The sequence below is a fragment of the Spinacia oleracea genome, chromosome 3, assembly GCF_020520425.1.
Source record: "Spinacia oleracea cultivar Varoflay chromosome 3, BTI_SOV_V1, whole genome shotgun sequence".
In the NCBI taxonomy this organism is placed as follows: Eukaryota; Viridiplantae; Streptophyta; class Magnoliopsida; order Caryophyllales; family Amaranthaceae; genus Spinacia; species Spinacia oleracea.
Genome location: NC_079489.1, coordinates 65,962,203 through 65,968,664, shown reverse-complemented (window position 1 = coordinate 65,968,664; position 6,462 = coordinate 65,962,203).

Here is a 6,462-nt window from a genome sequence, read left to right as displayed (position 1 = left end):
CTGGGCGTTGAAAATGATTTCTGGGTATATTTTGACAGTTCTTATCCTTGATTTTTTTCTTTCGCTTTTGCCTTGGAACGAGGTAGACTGTGTAACGGGCGCTTGTAGGGCGAGCGTTATGTGCAGTAGTTTGATCGGAGTTTTGGTGACTCGCGATTTTCAGTTACCCTTGTTAGTGGGGTGACTTTATATATTCTAAGTAGCGCTTAGAATTTGGGAGGGGTTGTAGCCATTCTAAGGTTCGTTTTACGCGATTAAAGCTTAGGATTGTGCCCCTATGACATATGTATAGTATTAGCGTCGAGAATTTGCGATGAAATCGTCATTTCGAGCATTTTTAGAGTGTTTTTCTCAAGCCTCCAACTGTAGCTACGGGATTGGCTTGGTGCTATAATGCCTTGCATACGTTTTTGTGCATTCATGGTGACATGGATCGTGAATAGTTTGAACCAGACTCTTTTAGTGCGAGGTACGTTCGAGTAGTGATCTGCTACTTCTCTTGTAAATGTCGTATTGTGCGACATTGCCATGGTCAAGGTAATCACATGTTGAAGTGTGCCTTGACCAAAAGCTAGGTGCCTTTCTTTACCCATAATCATATTTAGAAATATCTTTGACTCACTTGCAAAACGCATACTTAGATTAACCAATGACACTTTATTATGTTCGAAGAAGCCTTTGAAAATTATTTGAAATCCGAGTCCTACTGTGTACAATCCGAGGTGTCCTAAGTAGGTTGACTTATAGAAGGGTTCGTACAAGATTACATGAGTGAATCAAAATACTGTTACGATTTTGGAATGCTGTCTAAGGATTTGCTGGAAGCCAGGGTGCAGGTGTCAAGATATTACTTGTGCCTGTTTGGCATATGCTTTAGGTTTTTAAGGCCATCTTTTCCAGAATTGCGGGAATATAAACAGTTTTCAAATTGACTTAGATTTACCTGGTGTATGTCTGTACAAAAGGTCAAGGTATACTTAGTTCTCTCCCTAGCTCTTTCATTTCAATCTTTAGCCCCCAGTTGCTATTATGTCTTCTCATTAATGATGCTTTCAGATTTTGATTTTAGATACCCGTGTCATATGTCCGAGTAGGGTGAGCTTTAGTTAAGTGCCAAGTCCTATTGACAATGTCTAATTTTTTCCAAAGGGGATTCGCAAGCATTTGAATTACCATGAACGGGTGCCCTGAGTTCGAAGGAACGATGGGGTGATGCCGTAGAACAATCCTCTTTATTGCAAGCTTACCGCCTTTACTACTTGTTGGCGATCATGACTGTGTCTAGTGGTGAAAGAAGGTCTTTAAGTGAGCGACTATGTCTAGTGGTGAAAGAAAGTCTTTAAGTGAGCGACTATGTCTAGTGGTGAAAGAAAGTCTTTAAGTGAGTTAGTTCGCTTTAGGGAGGGTCAAGTCGAGTACTTTAGAGGTCATGGACGCTTGCGCTAGCCCCCATTCAATTGAGGCGAAGCGATCTTTTGAGTCTTGGCTAAGTGCCTAGGAGTGTGAGTGCTCCTTCTGGCAAGGGTACGTGCCCTTATTATTTTTCGATGTGTGCTCATTAATTTTGGCATCTTGATGACTTGGATTCTTCCTTTGACGTAAATCTTTCTTTCGACTTAGGTTGCAAGTAATTAAATTTCAATAAGGGACTCTATTTCTTATTCTTGTTATTTTATAGGCTTTAATATTTTTGCAAATTGGTTGGACCGAATCATGGATTGTCTACGTATCCGCCTTAAATAGATTTAATTTGGAATCAGGTCTTGCGTAGTTCTTAGCCTAGAAAATGGTTTCTTAGAATGCTGATTTTAAACAAGTACGTTCTGAGGTGGAACCGTAATGTTTGAAATAGGATGAGATAAGTGAAGTTCATTATTATTTTAATCTACTGCTTTGCCGTAAGCCAAAATTTTGTTTTATTTTTTTAAGTACATGTATTTTCTTTTCATGTGTTTTTTGGTACGTATACCTAAATACGTGTTGTACCCCTCCAAGTGTTCGTTATTTTTCCGTGTATGTGCGGATAAAATGACGAGCACTTCTGGACAAAATTTTGCGAGAAGAGAGATTCGGCGCCCAGGCTGGGGCGTTAAAGATTTCGACGCCCAGCTGTGGGCGCTGAAAATTATTTCTGGGCGGATCTTTTTTGGTGCGCTAAATGCTTCTTTTTCTTTTCAGACTAACTTTAGAGGCGCTTTGCAAAATTTCTTTTTTTATTATTTATTATTATTATTTTTTTACGTTAAGCGTAGAATGTACTTTTCATTTGTCTTTTTTATTTGTGACTCAAGACGGCTTGAAAGATGGGTTGAATGAGATAGGGTAATTTGTATAGGTATTGGTCAAGCATAAGGGTTACATCTGCTAGGATTCATATTTTACGGCCTCAGGCTAGTGTCACGAGTTTACATCAATCAAGGCCAATGAGTAGCATAGGGACGGCTCAAGGGTATATCAACAGGACGTATCCAAACAAGTTATATGGTCATTATGTTAATGGTGGTGTAAGAGCAGGTTTGGACTTTGGAAATGATGGGCATGACGCACGTGTCAATGGCCGTGCGTGGTTTGCGGTTGATAACAAGTTCAAAAACAAGAGTTGAGGTAATGGTTTCTTGGGTTATGGCAATGAGAACATGGATGGGTTAAATGAGCTGAACAGGGACCCCAGAGCGAAGTCGTCTAAGAGCATAAGGATTGGAAAGGGTAGACATTGTAGAATTTTATGATTTGGATTGGTTGACTCAATTCTTTTCCTTCGTTTACTTGGGTAGATTTCGCACTTTGGGAGGTATGGGCTAAGTATTTCATGGCTCTTTTCGCTCTTCCTTTTCTCTTTCTCTTTTTTTCTTTTTGCTTGGGATCCCCAACATGAATCCTTCAAAAAAAAATTTATTTGGGCTAAGAGGTAGATGGTTGTGGTCTTTGAGTCACGAGGCGAGACTGAATGAGCCTCGTTTGGTAGGCCTATAGTGGACCTTTAACTTTAGCAGGCCTAGGGTGGACCTTTAGCTTTAGTAGGCCTAGGGTGGACCTTTAAATTGTCTTACTTTGCAAGCGTATTTAGTCGTTTCTTAAAATGTGCAAATAGCGTAGATTCAAAATGTTGTTTTTACCTTATTGAAATTTAACGAAAGAATTACATCGAAAATAATTTTTTTTGCTTCTTTTCAGATTCCAGTTTCTGGGATTTAATTGGAAGTTGTGATTTAGACTCAAACTTTCATTAATCTTTCTGATTATAACCCGTGTATGAATACAAGGAGGTGGCCTAGACTCAAAATAATGACGTGGCGTGAGCCTATAATACTTGACCAAGCGACTCTCAGACTTAGGCTAATTGGACCATAACTTTTGTTGGTTGACACTTTAGATTTTAACCCTTGGGTGTTCATTTGTCATGCGCCATTTTGCTTAATATTGGCAAGGTAGTTAGTTGGGGAGATCGAATTTTTATTTTTGCAAGACTAGAATCATTAGTGCGGCTTCTCTCTTAGTGTGTATTGCTTTACCCCAATGGTAGCCTTATGGCATGCCGATTTGGGTATTTTCATGGTTTGTCATGTTGCATTCATGGAAAATCTTTTAGTCCGTACTTAGGAGTATTTAAAGGAGCGAGTGGCTTGAGAGGACTATGATAGTCGTGACCCAATGTGATCATAAGCCTTGAGGCCATTAATTTTTGCCAACGGTATTGATACCTTAGGTTCACTTTGGGGGTTGTGCGACTATGGAGGAATGATTTTCAGAATGTGACTGTTTCCATTTTGCAAATACAATAATATATTCCTTTATTGGTGAGAGAGAGTATTGAGGCCGTGGATTCTTAGCAAGGAATGACAATTACATATGGGTGCTTATTGATTTAAATGTTAGGAAGGGAGACTCAATATGGTTTAACCTTTTAACTTGCAGAACGACACCAAGTATTAGGACCGATTCTATGGATAAGACAACTAAGACTTAGGATTTAGATTGTACTTCGGCATAACCTAGTCTAGACTCGGATTTTTTTTTTTATTTGAACATTATTTTTCCTTGAAGACTCCATTTGAACATTATTTTTTTTGAATACTTTGCCCATGTGACATTCAAGGTCGTTTAATTAGCATGCTCGGTTTTGGTGCCGAGCATTGTCGTCGTAGGAGGCCTAACAACGACACAAAGAGTTATTTATTTTTATTTTTTTAGTCGCTTTTAGAATCGAGTGACTTTTCATACGCCCTCGCAGCAATTTTTTTCGAAAAGTTTTTTTTTGCTACGTATTTTCTTCACGCGTGGGCACCGAGGCTGCTGTGCCTGACCAAAAGGCCAGGCAACAACTTCAGCGCCCAGGGTAGGGCGTGAGAAATTTCGGCGCCCAGCCAGGGGCGTTGAAAATGCGTCCCTGGCTGGTTCTCGTTTTCTGTTTGCGTCTACTTTTGTTTATGCGACTTCGATTTTGCGTGCTTGCCTAATAACGTCCTTTACGCGTTGTGCATCGTTTGTGGGGTTCGTTACAGGCCATCCCGAGCGTCACTTATTTTTGTGGCGATCGTTCGGGTTTGCGGAACACGTATTTCGGTATAACTCTTTGGCAAATTGGTTTATGAATGTTTGGGCAGTTTTTAAGGTCGTTGGTTTTTCTAGGATAGTTTGTTACACACAATCATATATTTCGCTACACATAGCTAACATTCCATCATGAGGCAATAATAATATGTCATGTAGTTTATGATAGGCTTCTACGGGTAGTTATTTGCGCCTGGCTTGGTACCGCTTCTATCGTAGATCCAACACATGCCCCGATCGAGGTAGTGTCTTCAACAGACGAATTTCGCTCAAGAGGCCAACCCGCAAGTGCAAGCCAAGGGGGCATGCAGGCGAGAGGGACCTAATGGGTGAGCGATTGGGTTTGGGACGGGTGTACTACTAGCGAAAGTGCCGAGTGGACAACATTCGAAGCGTATGCACCCCCCGGTTGGCGATGGGTATCCTTAGTCCCGACTCCAGAGATGAAACACCAAGGGAGCCAAGATTCGTTATGCGGTTCTGTCCGTTCACATTAATATGCTGATTTTCAGGTCGTCCCAACTTGATGGGGAAATAAACGCGGGGTAGGATCGTTTCACCCTTCGGCTATTTTGATTACCTACAAGCACGAGTATTTCCTTCACTATCCCCAGTGGAGTCGCCACTGTGAGGGGGTCGAAAAAGCACGAGGTTAATGCGTGACCTCGTCCCTCGTGGGTGTGACGCTTCTTTTTGTCAAATCAAGTGTAATTGGATTTCCTGTGAGTTTACACCCAATTGACTAGTAATATAGGAGTCGCCATTCAGTTTTTAACGACAATGAGAAAAACTGACAAAACCCGGTTATCGTGACATAAAGGGAGTGCAATTATGTTTGACCACGACGGCCGTAGGTTCCCTTGTGATCCCTGGTGGTGGGGATCGCTCAACGTACACCCGCAGGGTAGAGATTGAGGGTTCGGGGGACTGTAACTACCGAGAGGAGTACTCGCTCTTCGATAACTCCAGAGGCAGGATATCCTTACTAGCTCAGCATAAATAATTGAAGGGACATGCGTTAACTATTAAACTAATCTGAGTTGATTTTAATAATATGCAACATATAGTACTAGATCGAGCGCGATTATCGGATTTAGATTGTTTTAAGGGACCTAGCATGATAATCCATTTTCCCAAAAATATCATATTTATTAAGCGTGATCGAACAATCAGATTTTAGTTAGTTTAACAGTTCATAAAAGGGCGAGGAAAGCAATTAAACCATGGAAAAGGGACACATTACGACGCACCCTTGAGAGGTGCGTCACGGTTCTCAGAAAACTAACCACTTTGACTTTGCTATTTCTCCTTTTATTTAACGAATCTCAAATTATGGGACGGGATACGTTCTGTTCGATTTATGGATCGATTGCGACAGAACGCGTGATCAGTTTTGCAGCGTGAGGCTTAGGCTTAGGGGTTTAGAGTCAATACTCAGAATAATAATTGTGTGTTGTGTGTCCTTTTCACGTCGAACTTAAGGCCCTATTTATAGAAAAGAGTTCGTGGAGAGATAGAATTGTAGAACTCTAATCCACGAGGAATTAGGAAAAAACACGTCCCAGGTATTTTCAGCGCCCAGACCTGGGCGTCAAAGATTTCGGCGCCCAGCTCTGGCGTTGAAAATAGGATCCAGGCAATTTCAGCGCCCAGGGCTGGGCGTTGAAATTGCTGTTTGGGCCGTTTCTTTGTCAGATTCGGACTCTTAGAATCCGGAGTGTATGAGACTTAATCGAGTCTTTTAGTGCGAATTAACCTTGTGACGGGATGCGTCTGGGCCCGTTACGAACTCTAGGCTCGTTAGGATTTTAATTAATACGTGACTCTTATTTTCGAATCATATTAGGAATAGGATTCTCTCGCAATTTCTATCTCATTTAGGATTTATGTTGGAGTGCAACACCTAATTCT